The 17,012-nt window shown below is 41.1% G+C and overlaps 1 long non-coding RNA gene across 2 annotated transcripts; it reads left to right on the forward strand.

Annotated features, from left to right (window-relative positions):
- Positions 1–289: 289 nt before the first annotated feature.
- On the forward strand, positions 290–3,469 carry LOC133790022 (uncharacterized). 2 transcript variants are annotated; one of them, XR_009873851.1, is made up of 4 exons: positions 290–434; positions 517–595; positions 2,144–2,209; positions 3,271–3,469. It is a non-coding gene; the product is annotated as an uncharacterized LOC133790022 (long non-coding RNA). The 2 variants fall into 2 exon arrangements; XR_009873852.1 differs by lacking the exon at positions 2,144–2,209.
- The last annotated feature ends 13,543 nt before the right edge of the window (positions 3,470–17,012 follow it).

Genomic DNA, 17,012 nt, shown 5'->3' on the forward strand with positions numbered 1-17,012 from the left:
GGTCAAAAATAATATACCTAAAAGAAAATGGAAATTTTAAGGCATTTTGTGGTAAATGCCTAATTTTGCCGAAATGGGGAATTTTATTCCATGAATGGACCTTAGGTTAAATTTTATTTTGTGGTTAATTAAATTAAATATGAGAGACATTTAATTTAATTAATTAATAGTAAGTTTGGTGATTAAAACTTAATGAGAGTGAAAAAGGTGTAAGAAGTCAAGTGGGCAAGTGGGTAGAAAAGCACTCAAGTGTTTTGTGATATTTTGAAGAGTTGTGTGAGCCATTCTAACCCCCAAATCCGACCACTCTCCCTCCCTCATTCACTCTCATCTGATTTTTGAAGACTCTCTCAAGTGTTCTCTCCATTTTCAACCCCAAGAACACCAAAGAAACTTGGAAGCTAAGTCTTGGTCTAGGAAGGGTTTTCCCTAAGGTAAAGTTTCATTAATCTAGACTTTTGTCAAGTTTTAATCATAGAGTTTCAAATATCTAATTACCAATGTTGTTGGGGGAAGTTGGTTAGGGTTTTTGAAAGGTTTTGGAGGAGCCAAAGCTAATAGGAAGGTCCAAACCTTAAGCAAGAACACCAAAGAGGTAAAAAGTTTACTTTTGATGATTTTGTTGTAGGGTTTTTAGTTTTAAGCATTATTTTGTATATCTAATGCTTAAAGTTTCTTGTTGGTCATGTAATAAGGTTATGGTAGTTGTTTAATAATTTTTATGATGCATGTGTATTGATTTTTGAAAATGGGAACCAAAACCCCCAAGGGTTTTGTAGGATACCCTAAAACAAAACATGTTTTGAGCTGTGACTTCCAAGGGGTCAAGCAGCCACTGTATATTGTTTTTGTAAAATTAAATTGTACTGTGATGTTGTTGAGATTGAGTACATAAAATTGAGCTTTTGAAACACTAAAAAATGTTTAGAAATGAGTAAGTTATGCTATTTCAAAGATTAGGTAAAAAACTGTCTTTTTCGTATTCTTATTTTCGGAACCAAGTTTGGACAGCCACTGTATAGGGCAAATGAACCCAGTTTTTTCTAAAATTTTGTGGACATATTTCTGGCATAACCTATTAGTCCACTGTAAAATTTGGTAAGAAAATATTAAACGGTTTGAAAGTTATTAACTGTCAAAGTTTGGAAAAAATAAGGACTTGAAAATAAGGTCATTTTTACCTCATTGTTGGAAAATGATTTCACCAATAAAAAATGCTCATTTTGACCTAAGATTTTACAAAGACCTAAATGGCATAACAAAAATGGAATTGGGAAATTTTGGTAACAATTGGGTAAGTAAATTTCAAGTTATGAACTAACGAAGTATGTAGTTAAAAATGTGAAAATTAGGTTTTTCACACTTAGTGTAAAAATGAGATTTTGGAACATAAGGTAAAAAGTAAAATTTTGCTTATTTCAAGATATAAATTGGTAAGTCTTGAAATCATATTTTCACTAAAATTTACCCTTTGAGTTTAAATGAATTATTTTTATTAAAGAGTTTTTATTCTTTCTAAAAATAAGAGATTTAATTTTTTAATAGTTAATAAATTAAAAGAGGGTTTAAAACCCTATATTTTGAGAAAATAATTAAATGAATTATTTTTCTAGTAAGTAAAAATTGATTAATTGCTTTTGGAAAATTAATTAGTCAAGATGAGAAATTTATAACGGTTTTCCTAATTAAGACAAAATAGGCAATTTTCTTAAAACGGTTTTTAGATATTAAAACCTTAAGAAAAATAAAAGGAAAATTTAAAGAGTTTATTTTCTTTAAAAATAATTAAGGAATTTATTTGTATTTTCTGGATATAATACCGGCTAAAATCTTACATATTTTAACCGACTAGTCGAAAGTGCGGGTTAATAGCGATACCTGGAAAGAATAAGATTTTTAGCGGATTGTGGGAAATACCATTGTGATACCCGAGCCTAGGTATCGAGACCTTAGGATAGGTCTCCCCGAGACTTAGGGTTTAGTCTCGAATATTTTGTATAACTTTCCTTAATAGGTTTAAAACCAAATAAGGATTGTAAATCCTTACAAATGACTTTTATTAAAATGACCAAACTGCCCAAAATAATAATAATGAATTATTAGTGCCATAATTAATCCGAGTATAATGTATGGATAACTACAGTATTGGCTAAGCGTAACTGGACTGAACGTTGGAGGGTGAAAACTTGCTGAGCGCTAAGGACTCCAAGTAAGTCAACTTATATTGTATGGCTGCAACATGAAATGATTATTGTCTTGTATGTTAGTATAGGGATACATGCATATACATAGGCTGTCATAGAAAGTTGCTTAGAGACGTTAGTCTAGTGAGTGCTGATTTAGAAAATATGAACGGTAGAAGTCCGTCATATCCTAGACGGTTGATCCCCGTCACACTGCTTGATTTTATTTATGTCCGGTTCATTACCGAGACGAGTGGCCATGAGATGAGGATAAGCTGGTTAAACCTAGGGGCGCCAAGATAAATGGGACCTAGGGGCCCTCATGCTTACTTAATCATTGGACGGTTAGAATCCGAGCAAGTGCTTTGATAAGTTATTCCCGGATAGCAGCCGTGAATATTGGCCATTCCGTGAGAGTGCCTAGAGATACTAGGGGTTGCCAAGATCGAGTGAGGTTGAACACCCTAGGGGCAGCTGCTCACCAGCACCACTGATTAACATAGAAGTCTCCGTAAAACCGTGTAAATTGGATTACACTCTTGAATAAGTAGCGATGCCCTAGGTAACACGATAGTTACCCTTGATGAGAATATTTATTGGCTAGATCTTAGTGTGGGGACTCGGTTCTCTTTTACAGATTAGCAATTATGTTGGAGGGCGCGTTACGCATGAATTGTTGGAAATTGTCGAGCGTTGGTCTCGAATTATGTTGTGATATAATATATCTGCTTGCTCTGGAATTTTCTGAGTGCAGGGATATAATTGTTGATAAGATGTAGTTGTGATATAATATATCTGCTTGCTCTGGGATTTTCTGAGTGCAGGGATATAATTGTTGATAAGATATAGTTGTGATATAATATATCTGCTTGTTCTGGGATTTTTCTGAGTGCAGGATTTTTATCTAGATGTGAATTAATTTATCCTTGGTTATCAGGCATGACCATAAGTTTGCCAGGACGCTTTAGCGTTCTTGAAATTGATTGTGTAGGGTCCGGATGGGTCCAGATCCCTATTTCTCTACATGCTTTGTTTGAAAGTTGATCTTACTAAGCGTTTTCGCTTACCTAGTTGTTTCATGTTGTAGGTAAAAGCAAGGGCAAGGCAGAGCAGTGAGCGCTGGAGTCTTCCTTGCAAATGTACATGTGGACCGACCTTTTGGGAAGCCTTTTTATTTTTGGAAATGTTGTGTAATTTTCCTAAACTAGGCTCACTCTAATCTTTATAAAACATGTTTGTAACTAAATGTTAAGTATGGCCATACGACTTTTTAAAAAGTTTTTTTTTCTATGGGTTTTTGAGACATTTTGTTAAATGAAAACATTTATATTTCCGCATTATCGAGTCTTGAAAATCCGGGTCGTTACAGTTACCCTGCCTTCTGAAGGGGATTTTAGGGTTATTTGCAAGGGCTTTTGACCTAGGGTTTGGGGTTTGATTCCACCACCTTGTTTGGTGGAACTAGGACTTCCCTGGGGCTCGAGATTGGCCCCGAGGCTAGGTTTTGAACTTGAGGATTGATGATGACTTTGGCCCATGATTGTGTTTAGGTGAACGCTAAGGCTCGAGGGGGATCGTGCTCAAGGAGTCGAGGGATCAAAGCTAGTGAATTGAAAGGTAAGAAAACTGCACCTGGTTATATGGTTGTGATGAGACTAAGTGCTCCCGATACTTGTATCGTGTCAATGATGGTATTACGCCATGGGACATGTAAAAGCGGCCTAAGAGTGCCATACATAGTATTTGCGCACAGGGTGCGGTTTGGCCACTAGTAGCTGAGGACAGCTAAATATTCACTGAGCTCGGTTTAAGCGAGCCGAAATCAGTGGGATAACGGGGGGAGCAGCTTGAGAGCGCTAGCCCTAGTTATCATTTGTGCAGTGATGTATGATATGAATTGATATGTTTAGCATGTCGAATACTTGATTATACTGAATGACTATATGGTTGAGATTATGTGATGCAGTGTAAGATATTGATTTTTATGTTGATTGCTTATGCTCTGTTGTTGTGTTTTCTTGCTGGGCCTTGGCTCATGGGTGCTACGTGGTGCAGGTAAAGGCAAAGGCAAGATGGACCAACCCTGAGATGGAGGGTCGCGGGATGAATGTACATAGCCAGCTGTTCGATCGCCATGGTTGAGGAGTGGGTCAGGACAGGGATTACCTAATTGTCTGTTTTGCCTTAATATGGCCTGCTATTGTGTATGAACCTTGTGTCTTTTGTAATCAGTCTTTAAACTTAATATTTTTGGGATCCCGTGTAAACGGATGATGCTTTTTAATGAAAATGTGGCGTTTGAGACCAAAACATTTTTAACCCTAGTTCCTTTATAGTTTCAGTATCACAATTCTAATTAAATGACTTGATTAGCAAGTCTGGCACTTTATAAACACCCAGTGTAATGGTCTTGGCTATCCAGGGCGTTACAGGTAACCTTTGAGCCTGAGGGTGAGGACCCCTTTGTATTTGTTGGCACTGTTCATGGACCCCGTATACCTATTATATCAGTACTTAGAGCTAGAGACTTATTGTTGGGGGGATGCATAGGGTTCTTAGCTAACGTGGTGAATACCACAAAGGTTGTGCCAGTGGGACCAGAACAAACCCGATTAGACTGTGAGTTTCTGGACATGTTCCCAAAGGATTTGCCAAGGTTACCTCCACACAGGGAAATTGAGTTTGTAATTGAATTGGCACCAGGGACAAAGCCAGTGTCTAGGGCACCTTATAAGATGGCTCCAACTGAGCTGAAGGAACTTAAGGTTCAACTACATGAGTTACTAGACTTGGGTTTTATCAGACCCAGTTTCTCGCCATGGGGCGCATCATTCCTCTTTGTGTAGAAAAAGGATGCTTCCCTAAGGATGTGCATCGACTACAGAGAGTTGAACTAGTTGACTATAAAGAACAGATATCCTCTGCCAAGGATTGATGATTTGTTTGATTAGATACAGAGTAGAACAGTATTCTCTAAGATAGATCTTCGATCTGGTTATCACTAGCTGAGGATCAGAGAGGGGGATATACTGAAGATAGCTTTTCACACTAGGTACGAGAATTATGAGTTTTTGGTGATGTCATTTGGGTTGACTAATGCCCCAGCAGCATTTATGGATTTAATGAACAGGGTATTCAAAGACTACCAGGACCAATTTTTTATTGTCTTTATTAATTATATATTGATATACTCTTGGACAGAGACAGAACATGAGCAACACCTCAGATTGGTACTACAGAGGTTGAGAGAACACATGCTATATGCAAAGTTCAAGAAATGCGAGTTTTGGTTGCCACATGTGACTTTCTTAGTTCACATAGTCAGTAACGATGGAATTAAGGTGGATCCAGCGAAGATTGAAGCGGTCAGAGATTGGCCAAGACCCAGGAACGCCTCAGAGATCAGAAGTTTCTTGGGAATGGCAGGGTATTATAGACGCTTTGTGGAAGGGTTCTCGAAGGATGCGTCATCACTGATAGAGTTAACATGCAAGAATCAGAAGTTTTTTTGCTTAGATAAATGTGAAGACAGCTTCCAGAAGCTCAAGCAAAGTTTGATCACTGCTCTAGTTTTGAGCCTTCCTACAGATCGAGACAAGTTTGTAGTTTATTGTGACGCTTTGAAGCAGGGTCTGGGTTGTGCTTATGCAGGCAGGGAAGGTGATTGCCTATGCATCACATTAGTTGAAGGAATATGAGCAGAGATACCCCACACATGACTTAGAGCTTGCAGCGCTGGTTTTTGCACTGAAGGTGTGGTGACACTACTTGTATGGTGATAAGTGTGAGATATACACTAATCATAAGAGTCTAAAATACTTTTTCACTTAGAAGGATCTGAACATGAGGAAAATACATTGGTTAAAGCTGGTAAAGGATTAGGATTGCGAGATCCTCTATCACCCTAGGAAGGCCAATGTGGTGGAAGATGTCCTAAGCCGGAAGGGTCCGAGACAGTTATATAGTTCCAGGAAGATATCGAGGAGATTGGTTGATGATATGGCTAGGGAAGGAATTGAGTTAGTGGTTGACCAATTAGCCAACATCACTTTATAATCTACTCTTTTGGGGAGAATCAAGGAGAAATAGTTGGATGACCCACAATTGGGGCAGATTAGAAGAGATGTCATAACTGGAATAGATAAGGACTATAAAGTGTCAAGAATGGGCTTGTTGAGGTATAAGGATCAAATTTGCGTTCCGAGGGACACCAGGATCAGATGAGATATTCCGGATGAATCTCATACTACCCATTATTCTCTACATCCGGACACCACGAAGATGTACCAGGATCTCAAAGCTTTATATTGGTGGCATGAGATGAAGAGGGATGTGACTGAGTATGTGGAAAGGTGCCTGACCTGTCAATAGGTCAAGACCGAGCATCAGAGGCCGGCAGGGCTGTTACAACTTCTGGATATCCCATAGTGGAAGTGGGAGGATATCACGATGGATTTCGTGGCAGGTTTGCTTAGGATAGTGGCCCAACATGATTTTATTTGGGTCATCTGGGATTGATATACGAAGTTAGCTCATTTTCTACCAGTGTGGACGAATTACATGGTTGACCAATATGCAAATCTCTATGTGAGAGAGATAGTTCACCTTCATGGGACTCCGAGGTCTATCGTGTCTGATGGGGACCCTATCTTTACTTCCAAGTTTTGGGGAAGTTTGTAGAGGGTGATGGGTACATAGCTGAAGTTTAGCATAGCTTATCACCCTCAGACCAATGGTCAGTCTGAGAGGACTATCCAGATATTGGAGGACATGCTGAGAGCATGTGTTTTGGACTTTGAAGGGTCCTGGAGTAAATATTTTCCTCTGATAGAATTTTCTTATAACAACAGCTACCAGTCTACCATTGGGGTGGTACCTTACGAGATGTTGTATGGTAGGAAGTGCAGATCGCCCATTCATTGGGATGAGATGGGTGAGAGGAAATATCTAGGTCCTGATGCAGTTCAGAGGACCACTGAGGCTATTGACAAGATTAGAGCTCGGATGCTCGCATCTCAAAGTAGACAGAAGAGCTATTCAAACCCAAGGCAAAGGAATGTAGAGTTCTAGGTGGGAGACTATGTCTTCCTTAGGGTTTCACCTTTGAGAGGGGTGAAGAGGTTCGCGAAGAAGGGCAAGTTGAGCCCTAGGTTTGTGGGACCGTTTGAGATCCTGGAGAGGATCAGGCAGGTGGCCTACAGGTTGGCCTTACCCCATGCACTGTCTAGTGTGCATAATGTATTCCATATTTTCATGTTGAGGAAGTATGTGTCTGATGGGACTCATGTACTGAGTTATGAGGATCTGGAATTGGAGGCAAACTTGTCCTATGAAGTGCAACTAGTTCAATTTTTAGACAGGAAGGACAAGGTCCTGAGAAACAAGACTATGCCTTTAGTTAAGGTATTGTGGAGGAACAACAAGGTCAAGGAGGTGACCTGGGAGCTGGAGGCAGATATGCAGACTTAGTATCCCGAGTTGTTCAGGTAAAATTTCGAGGACGAAATTTCTGTAAGGAGGGAATAGTTGTAACATCCCAAAATTACCTAATAAGGCTTAGGGCCTTAATTAGGGGGCCAGGATGGAACATATGGAGTTATATATGCTTATTTGTTATATTTAATTTTAATTATGTGTATTATGTGATAACATGACTAGTTGTGCATGTTTAGGGATATAAAATATGCATACGGGTCCGTTTATTATTAGAAGGGAAATCTTGATAATTTGGCCCGTTGCGGGCATAATTGTATATTTATGTGATATATGTGTGAGACCATATTATTATGTTGGTTTATTTGAGTTACTCAGCATGAGACAATCCTAGGGAGCAAGTTAGCGGGAAAGTCACAACGGGACCCAATATCCTATTCGGGACGAGTCGGGGGTACTTTGGGTATTAGGTATTTAATGGGGTTATCGGGTAATGGAAATAGATAGTTGGAGATATATTTGAAGTTAGTGAGTTTAGGATGGAATACTGGAGAATTTGACCATTTTGCCCTCGGGGACGTTTTTGGTACCCCGAGCCTCGTGATTAGCTAAGTCACTTAAGTGTTAGGAAACAAAAGACAGAAACACAAAACACTTATCACTGACCAACTTACTCCCTATCCCTCACTCTTTCTCTCTCAAAAACTTTCTCAAGCAAACCTTTGAAGAATTAAGCAAATTTATAATTGAAACATGGAGAATTGAAGCCTAAACTTGGGGGATTAGTTTTGTTGTAGCTTGAGAGATTAACTTCCAGTTGAGGTAAGCTCTAGATTTGATACACTTGAGAGATCCTAATAAGGATTAGGCCGGGGGCTTACAGATTAGCCTTACCCAAGCATGCATTAAGGCACATGAGGTGTTATTGGTGCCAATGTTAAGGGAACAAGTGTTGAGTACTACCCCTGATTAGGTGAAGAGAACCTGGAATTTCAGTGGAATTTATTGTGCAAGGAAAAACTAGTGGAATTCTGGATAAATGCAATAAAGTCTTACGGAATAAGACAGTCAATCTAGCGAGGGTGTTACACAAAGATAGCAAGGTAAAGGACTAGATTCTGAAGCTATAATCATAGTTGCAGGATTAGTATCCCGAGACGTTTGAATAAATTTGGAGGACGAAATTTCAATAAGGAGGGGACAGTTGTAACGTCCCAAAATTGCTATTAAGGCTGAGTGCCTTGGTTACTGTGCCAGGAGGGCATAATCGAGCTTATCTGTGGAATTAATTTAGTATATATGTGATTATGCAGTATAATGATTTTTGTGGTAATGTGGCTAGATATGCATGTTTGTGTGTATTAAATATGCATGTGGGCCCATTTCTGTAAATTGTGGCATGTTTGCAACTTTGGCCCGTGGAGAGAATAAATGTAATTATGTATGTGTTATGAGTGAGACCCCAGTATTATGGGGATGAATTTGAGATGTGTCGTCCGAGATCATCCTAGTGGGCAAATTAGTGGAATAGTCACAACGGGGTCAATACCCGGCTCGGGGTGAGCCTAGGGGTATTTTGGGAACCTAGTAAGTATTCAGGATTTATCGGGTAATGGGTAGTTAAATGGTGATTAATTGGGTATGTCGGGATTAATCGAGGATTTATAGGGCTACTTGAGGTTTAGCGGTAAAATGGTGGCAAATGACGGTACACCCTTGGGGGCATTAAAGGGTAGGTTTTTGTAATGACCCAAATATGCTAATAGGGTTTAGTGCCTTGATTAGCGTGTCAGGAGGGCATAATTGGATATACATGTGTTTAATTGTTTAAATGCATGACTATGAGGCATGCATGATATATATGATGACATGAATATATTTATATGCATGTTTATGAGTATTAAATATGCATGTGGGCCCGTTTTTGTTTATAAGGGCATATCTGTAATTTTGGCCTGTTAAGAGTATAAATGTGATTATATGTGTTAAATGGTTTAAGACCACATTATTATGTGGATATATTTGCAGTATACGACTCAAGGCGATCCTAGTAAGCGGAATAGTCACAGCGGGGTTTAACACCCGGCTCGGGGTGAGCTTAGGGGTATTTTGGGAAGTTCAGTGTATATTTGGGATTTATCGAGTAATGGGTAAGTATTTGTTAATTAGTAGGACATGACGGGATTAATTGGGAAATGGTAGAATACTTGAGCACTTAGCAGGAATTGGGATAAATGACCATTATGCCTTTATGGGCGATAAAGGGGATTGAGTTCATTAGAGTGGTATTTCTGTCTTTCGGGGTTAAGAATGTCCTTAGAAACTTTATAATTTACCAAAAATTACTAGGAATCACTAAGGAACCTCTCAGTACTCTCTCCCCCTCTCACTCACGTACTCTCTTCCTTCTTCTTCTTGTGCCTTGAAGCTAAGGGAAAATCTGAAGGAAAAACTCAAGGAATTAGGCTGGGGAATCAAAGATAAGATAAGTCAAGAATTTGTGAAGAGATTAGGCTATCAAGTGGGGGGTTACCATTAAGGCTCAGAACTGAGGATCGTGCTCAGGACCGCTTTTTATCTATTGCTTGGGACCGAGGTAAGAAAACTGCACCCATGTGGTTGTGTTTGGGACTGTAGTTTCCTGTAATTGAACGTACGTATTCTGTAATTGTATGGCTGTTATGTGCAATATGAAAGTACGACCTAAGGGTGTCGGGGCGGATGATGAGCGTACTGAACGTAGCTCGACCTAAGCGAATCGGGATCAGCTAAATAACCAGAGGGCTTGGCCTAAGGGCACCAAAACCTAAGCGTTTGTATTACTGGTCGAGATATATGTTTGAACGTATATGTTTATCGTTGCCTAGTGTTATACCTGTATTCTGTTGATTAACTGATCTGATTGGATTAAAGTTGATTATATGTTCTTGTTGCTATCTATGCTTGTTGTTTATGGTTTTCTTGTTGGGCCTTGGCTCACGGGTGCTACATGGTGCAGGTAAATGCAAGGAAAAGTTGGACCAACAATGAGTTGAAGAGCTCTGGGGGCAGAGTGTACATTGTCAGCTACTCGACCGCCACGACAGAGGGAATTAGAGCTCTATATTGTATTTTTCCATTAGACTGGCTTTTATTGCATCAGTCTTTAAGAGTTGTATTCTCCATGTAAACCCTGTTTTTGTGATCCCATGTATCAAATATTTGTTTTAATGAAAATTAACTGTTTATGATAAAAAAAAAAAAATTAACCCTAACCTGTCAATTGACTTTAAAAACACATTATGTTTAAACGACTTGATTAACAAGTCCTGCACTATTTTAAATACACAGTGTAACGGTCTTGGTTATCCAGGGCGTTACATCTTGGTGTTAGAGCGGTCTAGGTTCAAAGGTTCCTGAAGGCTAGTTGGGCATGTACACTCACCGCTAAAGACAAGCTCGACTCAGGGTTTGGTAACCACATATGTGATTATATGCTTAAATGTCTAAATGATATGTAAATGATTTATCTATGTAATTAATAGGGATACTGATGGGGCCTGACCCTTGACTGCTATGTGATTATGTTAGGGCATGCTAATCAACATTGCTATTGTATGTGAATAATTATTTAAATGTTAGTTTGCATCATGAATGTGCTTTGTGGCCTGGATAATGGCGTTGGACCATTGAATGAATATGAACATGTTATCATTGCCTGACAAGTCGAGTCGTTGATTGTAGATAAACTTGGATAGTTATGTGTCGAAGGAGATCAATACGACTAGCTGACATAGGGGTCGAGGCTAAAGATGATGAGTAGGGCCAGAACCCTCCGCCAATCCCTGAGAACTGGCAGCAGTTGCTTGCTGATATGCAAGCCAGCCTTCAGAGTCAAGAAGAGCAGATTCACCTTCTGAGGCGACATGCTCCGTCAGGGAGTGCTGCACCTAACTTGCCACCTATTGTGGCACCAGCTGTACAACCACCTGAGACAGGAAACAAGTGGGAGCCACTTTATGAAAGATTCAGGAGACAATACCCTCCAACCTTTGAGGGAGGACCAGATCCACTGAAGGCTGAATAGTGGATGAGTACAATCACATCCATCTTGGATTTTATGAGGGTGGATGGTAATGACAGGGTGGCTTGTGTCACCTATATGCTTAGAGAGGATGCCCGTTTTTGGTGGGAGGTGTCATCACAGACTCGGGATGTTTCTGCTATGAGTTGGGATGGGTTCAGAGATTTTTTCAACCAGAAATATTATAATGTTGTTGTCAGGGCGGCGAAGGTGAATGAGTTCATTGGATTGGTGCAGGGCAGCATGACCGTTACTGAGTATGCTCTAAAGTTTGACAGGCTAGCAAATTTTGTACTAGATTTAGTGCCTACTGATGTAGCCAGACATGACAGGTTTGTTTGAGGACTTAATGCTATGATAGCCCGAGATGTGAGGATTACATCAATGCTTGGGGAGAAGGCTCTCACTGTCGAGGAGGCCGAGAATAAGATCTAGAGGGAGAACGCTACGAGACGGGATGTTCGCAGGGCAGTGCCTCCATATACATGATCTGGTAGGGGCGGAGGCCCCAGTGATTAGAAAAGGAAGACCCTTGACAACTTGACCACTGCTGGTCTTGATAGGAGGGGCTGGGGTGGCCTCCAGGGAGGCGGTGAGACATGGAGGAGTTATCCAGAATGTACTAGATGCAGGAAGCGCCATCTGGGCGAATGCCGGGCCAATGCTTGTTACTTGTGTGAGGTGGTTGGATACCTCAAGAAAGATTGCCCGACACTGAAAAAGAAGGAACCAGGGAAGGTGGATAGCTTGACTCCAGCTCGAGTGTTCACCTTGACGCAGGCAGAGGCCGAGGCTAGTCCCTCAGTAGTGATAGGTCAACTTTCTAGCGCTAGCTCCTTATATACTATATTGATTGACTCTGGTGCTACACATTCCTTTGTTTCTAGTAAAGTGATTGATAGATTGTGTAGACCTAGTGAGTATTATTCTGCAGGGTTTGGGACCATACTGCCTACAAGGGAGCTGGTAGTTTCTAGGAGATGGGTTAGAGCGCTGCCAGTGATGGTGGATAGTAGGGAACTATCAGTAGATTTGATTGAGTTGGGTATGTATGATTTTGATATGATTTTGGGGATGGATTGGTTAGTTCGATACATGGCCACTATAGATTGTAGGAAGAAGATGGTGACCTTTCAGCCTGAGGGTGAGGACCCCTTTGTTTTCGTGGGTGCTATGCATGGACCTCACATTCCTATGATATCAGCATTGAGAGCTAGGGACCTATTATAAGAAGGTTGTATAGGTTTTCTAGCTAGTGTGGTGGATACCACTAGAGTTACACCGGTGGGTCCGAGAGAGACTAGAATGGTATGCGGTTCTTGGATGTGTTTCTTGAGGACTTACTGGGATTACCGCCACACAGGGAGATTCAGTTCATCATTGAGTTGGCGCCAGGTACGGAGCTAGTGTCAAGGGCACCATATAGGATGGCTCTGGCAGAGTTGAAGGAGTTGATGATATAGTTGCAGGAGCTACTAGATTTGGGGTTTATCAGACCTAGCTTCTCACCATGGGGTGCTCTGGTTCTATTTGTGAAGAAGAAGGATGGGACTCCGATAATGTGTATAGACTACAAGGAGTTGAACAAGCTGACCATCAAGAATAACTATCCCCTACCAAGGATAGATGACCTGTTCGACCAGCTGTAGGGTAAGACGGTATTCTCGAAGATTGATCTTCGATTTGGTTATCACCAGTTGAGGATCAAGGACGAGGATATTCCGAAGAAGGCCTTCCGTACGAGGTATGGGCATTATGAGTTCTTGGTCATGTTGTTCGATTTGACCAACGTCCCAACATCATTTATGAATATGATGAACAGGGTGTTCAAGGACTTCTTACATGAGTTTGTGATTGTCTTTATTGATGACATCCAAGTTTGCTCCAAATCAAAGGAAGAGCATGAGCAGCATCTCCGACGGGTATTACAGAGATTGAGAGAGCATTAGTTGTATGCTAAGTTCAAGAAGTGTGGGTTCTGGTTACCGAAAGTGACATTCCTTGGACACATTGTTAGTAGAGACATGATTAAGGTAGATCCGACCAAGGTAGAGGCAGTTAGGGATTGGTCTAGGTCCAGGAACGCCTCGGAGGTCAGGAGCTTCCTTGGACTAGCAAGATATTATAGACGGTTCATGGAAGGGTTTTCAAAGATTGACACACCATTGACTGAGTTGACATGGAAGAATCTGAAGATCACTTGGTCGGACAAGTGTGAGGGTAACTTCCAGGAACTGAAGTGACGACTGATTACTACTCTTGTATTGAGTCTTCCTTCGGAGGGAGGGAAGTTTGTGGTGTAATATGACACATTGAGACTGGGATTAGGATGTGTGTTGATGCAGAATGAGAAGGTTATTGCTTATGCGTCGTAACAATATGAACAGCGGTATCCTACCCATGATTTGGAACTAGCAGCGGTGGTATTCACACTGAAATTTTGGCGACGTTACCTGTTGTAACGCCCTACTGCCTTAGAGTCGTTACTAAGTGAGTTTAAAATGTGCAATTAACTCGCTAATCGAGGTTTTAAGACAAAAGTGTAATTAAACCATAATCAGAGACATAAACTTGAAAATAAACCTTTCATTGAAAATTATAAAGCGTTTAACATTTGGGATCCCAAAAATATTGTTTAGAAATATTTACAATTCAAAAATATAACCAGAGTCGGCTAAACAACAAAATTTAAGTTTTGTACAATCATCTTCCAAAGGTATCCCTGCCCGTGGCAGCCAGGCAGACCAGACATGTACGCGTCGCTCATCATGCTCACCATACTCAAGGTTGGTCGACTTTTCTCTTGCCTATACCTGCACCACAGAGCACCCATGAGCCGAAGCCCAGCAAGAAAACCCCCATAAGCAGATAATATATGCATATCAAACACTTAACATATAAACAAGTCATCTTCAGGCTATACACATACAATCATGCCGTCCCAGGCGCTTTACCAGGCCCTGGGTTTGCGGTCCACATTGTGAGGATATCCCAGGTATCCTCTAGGGTCTTGCCCTGGCAACTCGCACTCCGCGTGCTAAACGCTGTTCCCGGCCCCTTGCAGTTCTCGGCCTTCGCCGTTCCCGGCCTTCGCCGTTCCCGGCTCCTGTCGTTCATTTACATATATGCGCACACATAGCATAATTAATCATGTTCTTAGACACATATAAACTCAATCAAAGGCTACGCCCTGCAACAAAATCATATAGGGTCATGCCCTGCAACACAAGCTCTACGGGAACAACAATTTTCTTACCTGTGTCCCGAGCTTTCCAAGCACCGATGTCTTGATCACAATCCCCTCGCCGAAACCCTAGTCACAACGCATTAACAATATCCACCCATCAAGTTCTAATCTATTAAATAGCTTTGGATCATAATTCTAGTCTCCGGGACCTTGGATTTTATCAATCTGGGTGATAAAATCCATATCGAGCATTAACAATTAGGTTCCCAAGTCAAATCCCACAAGACGCCCTGCATTTTGAACTAGGGCCACGGCTTGCCTCAAAACAGAGGCTAAACACCCCCCTGAGATACACACGGGTTGCGGCATGCTTGGCCAAGCATCGCGACACGCCTCAAGATCCATGGCCTCATCAGGCCTCGCGTGCACACGGGCTGCGGCATGCCCCTCCTAGGGCCGCAGCTCTACCTGCAAACCCAAAATATCCCAGCCTTTCCTTCAAATTTTCCCCGAGCTTAACCCCACATATCTCATCCAAAATTACCCCTACCTCAGAATTAAGCCTAGAATTCATACTCATGCAACCTAAACATACCAACAAGTTCAAGAACCAATTCCTACACCCATCAAGCAATCCAAACCAATTCTAGAAACCAAACCATGCATGTCTAAGTACTAGCACCCAATATCAGCAGAATTCAGCTTATTTATCAAGTTTAACACTTACCTTTGAGCTTGATTAAATCCCTGAATTAGCCCTCTAAATCCCAGCTTGAGTTCCTCCTTTGCTTCCAAGAATATTAGCTTTCTTTCTCCTCTTCCTCTCTTAGCTCTAGCTTTCCTTTAGAGCTCCAAAGACTATTCCAGCATAAACCAAAGTGAAGGAACGTGAAGCTCTTTTCCCCTGCCAATTCTAACTTATCCTTTAAGCCAATTTCCCTTTTTTCCCTTAAACCTATCATTAACTCTCAGGTAATCCCAAGGGCAATTTGGTCATTTCCCAAATCCCGTTAAGTCCCCGAGGCAAAATAATAAAATTTCCCCAATGTTCCCTCCTAGACATTCTATCCTCAAATATATCTTAAAGTATTTATTTCCTTAACCCGATAACTCCATAAAACATCTAATACCCGAATTACTACTCGACTCGACCCAAGTCGAATTTTCGACCTCGTTGTGACTTTCTAGCTAACCGCTTCCTAGGACTGTCTCGTATCGTGCAACACAGATATATCACAAGTATAACACAATTATTACAATTATCATAGAAATTCACATATTATAACAATAAATCACTTATTGCCCTCCAGGCACGCTAATCAAGGCCCTAAGCCTTATTAACAAATTTGGGTCGTTACACCTGAATGGGGAGAAGTGTGAGATATACATCAATCATAAGAGTTTGAAGTATTTTTTTACCCAGAAGGACTTGAACATAAGGCAGAGACGTTGGCTGGAGTTGGTGAAGGACTATGACTATGATATCCTTTACCACCTAAGAAAAGCCAATGTAGTGGCAAATGCATTGAGCCAGAGGGGCCCAGGGAAGTTGTTTATTTCGAAGCGGATATCGAAGGAGTTAGATGAAGATATGGCTAGAGCAAGGATAGAGCTGGTTGTGGGTCGGTTGGCCAATTTTACTTTATAGTCTACCCTTCCAGAGAGTATAAGCGGGTCAGATGGATGATACGCAGTTGCAGGAGGTTAGAGGGAATGCCCTAGCTGGAGTAGCTAAGGATTATTCTATTTCAGAGACGGGTTCACTACGGTACAAGGATCAGACATGTGTTCCGATGGATATGGGTATTACACGAGAGATACTTGATGCATCCCATACTACACCATACTCACTCCATCTAGGTACCACGAAGATGTACCAGGATCTAAGAACTTTATATTGGTGGCTTGGGATGAAGAAAGACATAGTTGAATACGTGGCCAAGTGTTTAACCTGTCAGCAAGTGAAGGCTAAGCATCAGCGACCAGTAGGGTTGCTACAACCTTTGGGTATTCCTGAGTGGAAGTGAGAGGATATTACTATGGATTGTGTAGGAGGTTTACCCAGGACAGTGGGGCAACATGACTCGGTGTGGGTGATAGGTGATAGTAGGCAGATACACCAAGTCAGCTCACTTTCTACCAGTGA

This window comes from Humulus lupulus, chromosome 7 (genome assembly GCF_963169125.1).
Source record: "Humulus lupulus chromosome 7, drHumLupu1.1, whole genome shotgun sequence".
Lineage (NCBI taxonomy): Eukaryota > Viridiplantae > Streptophyta > Magnoliopsida > Rosales > Cannabaceae > Humulus > Humulus lupulus.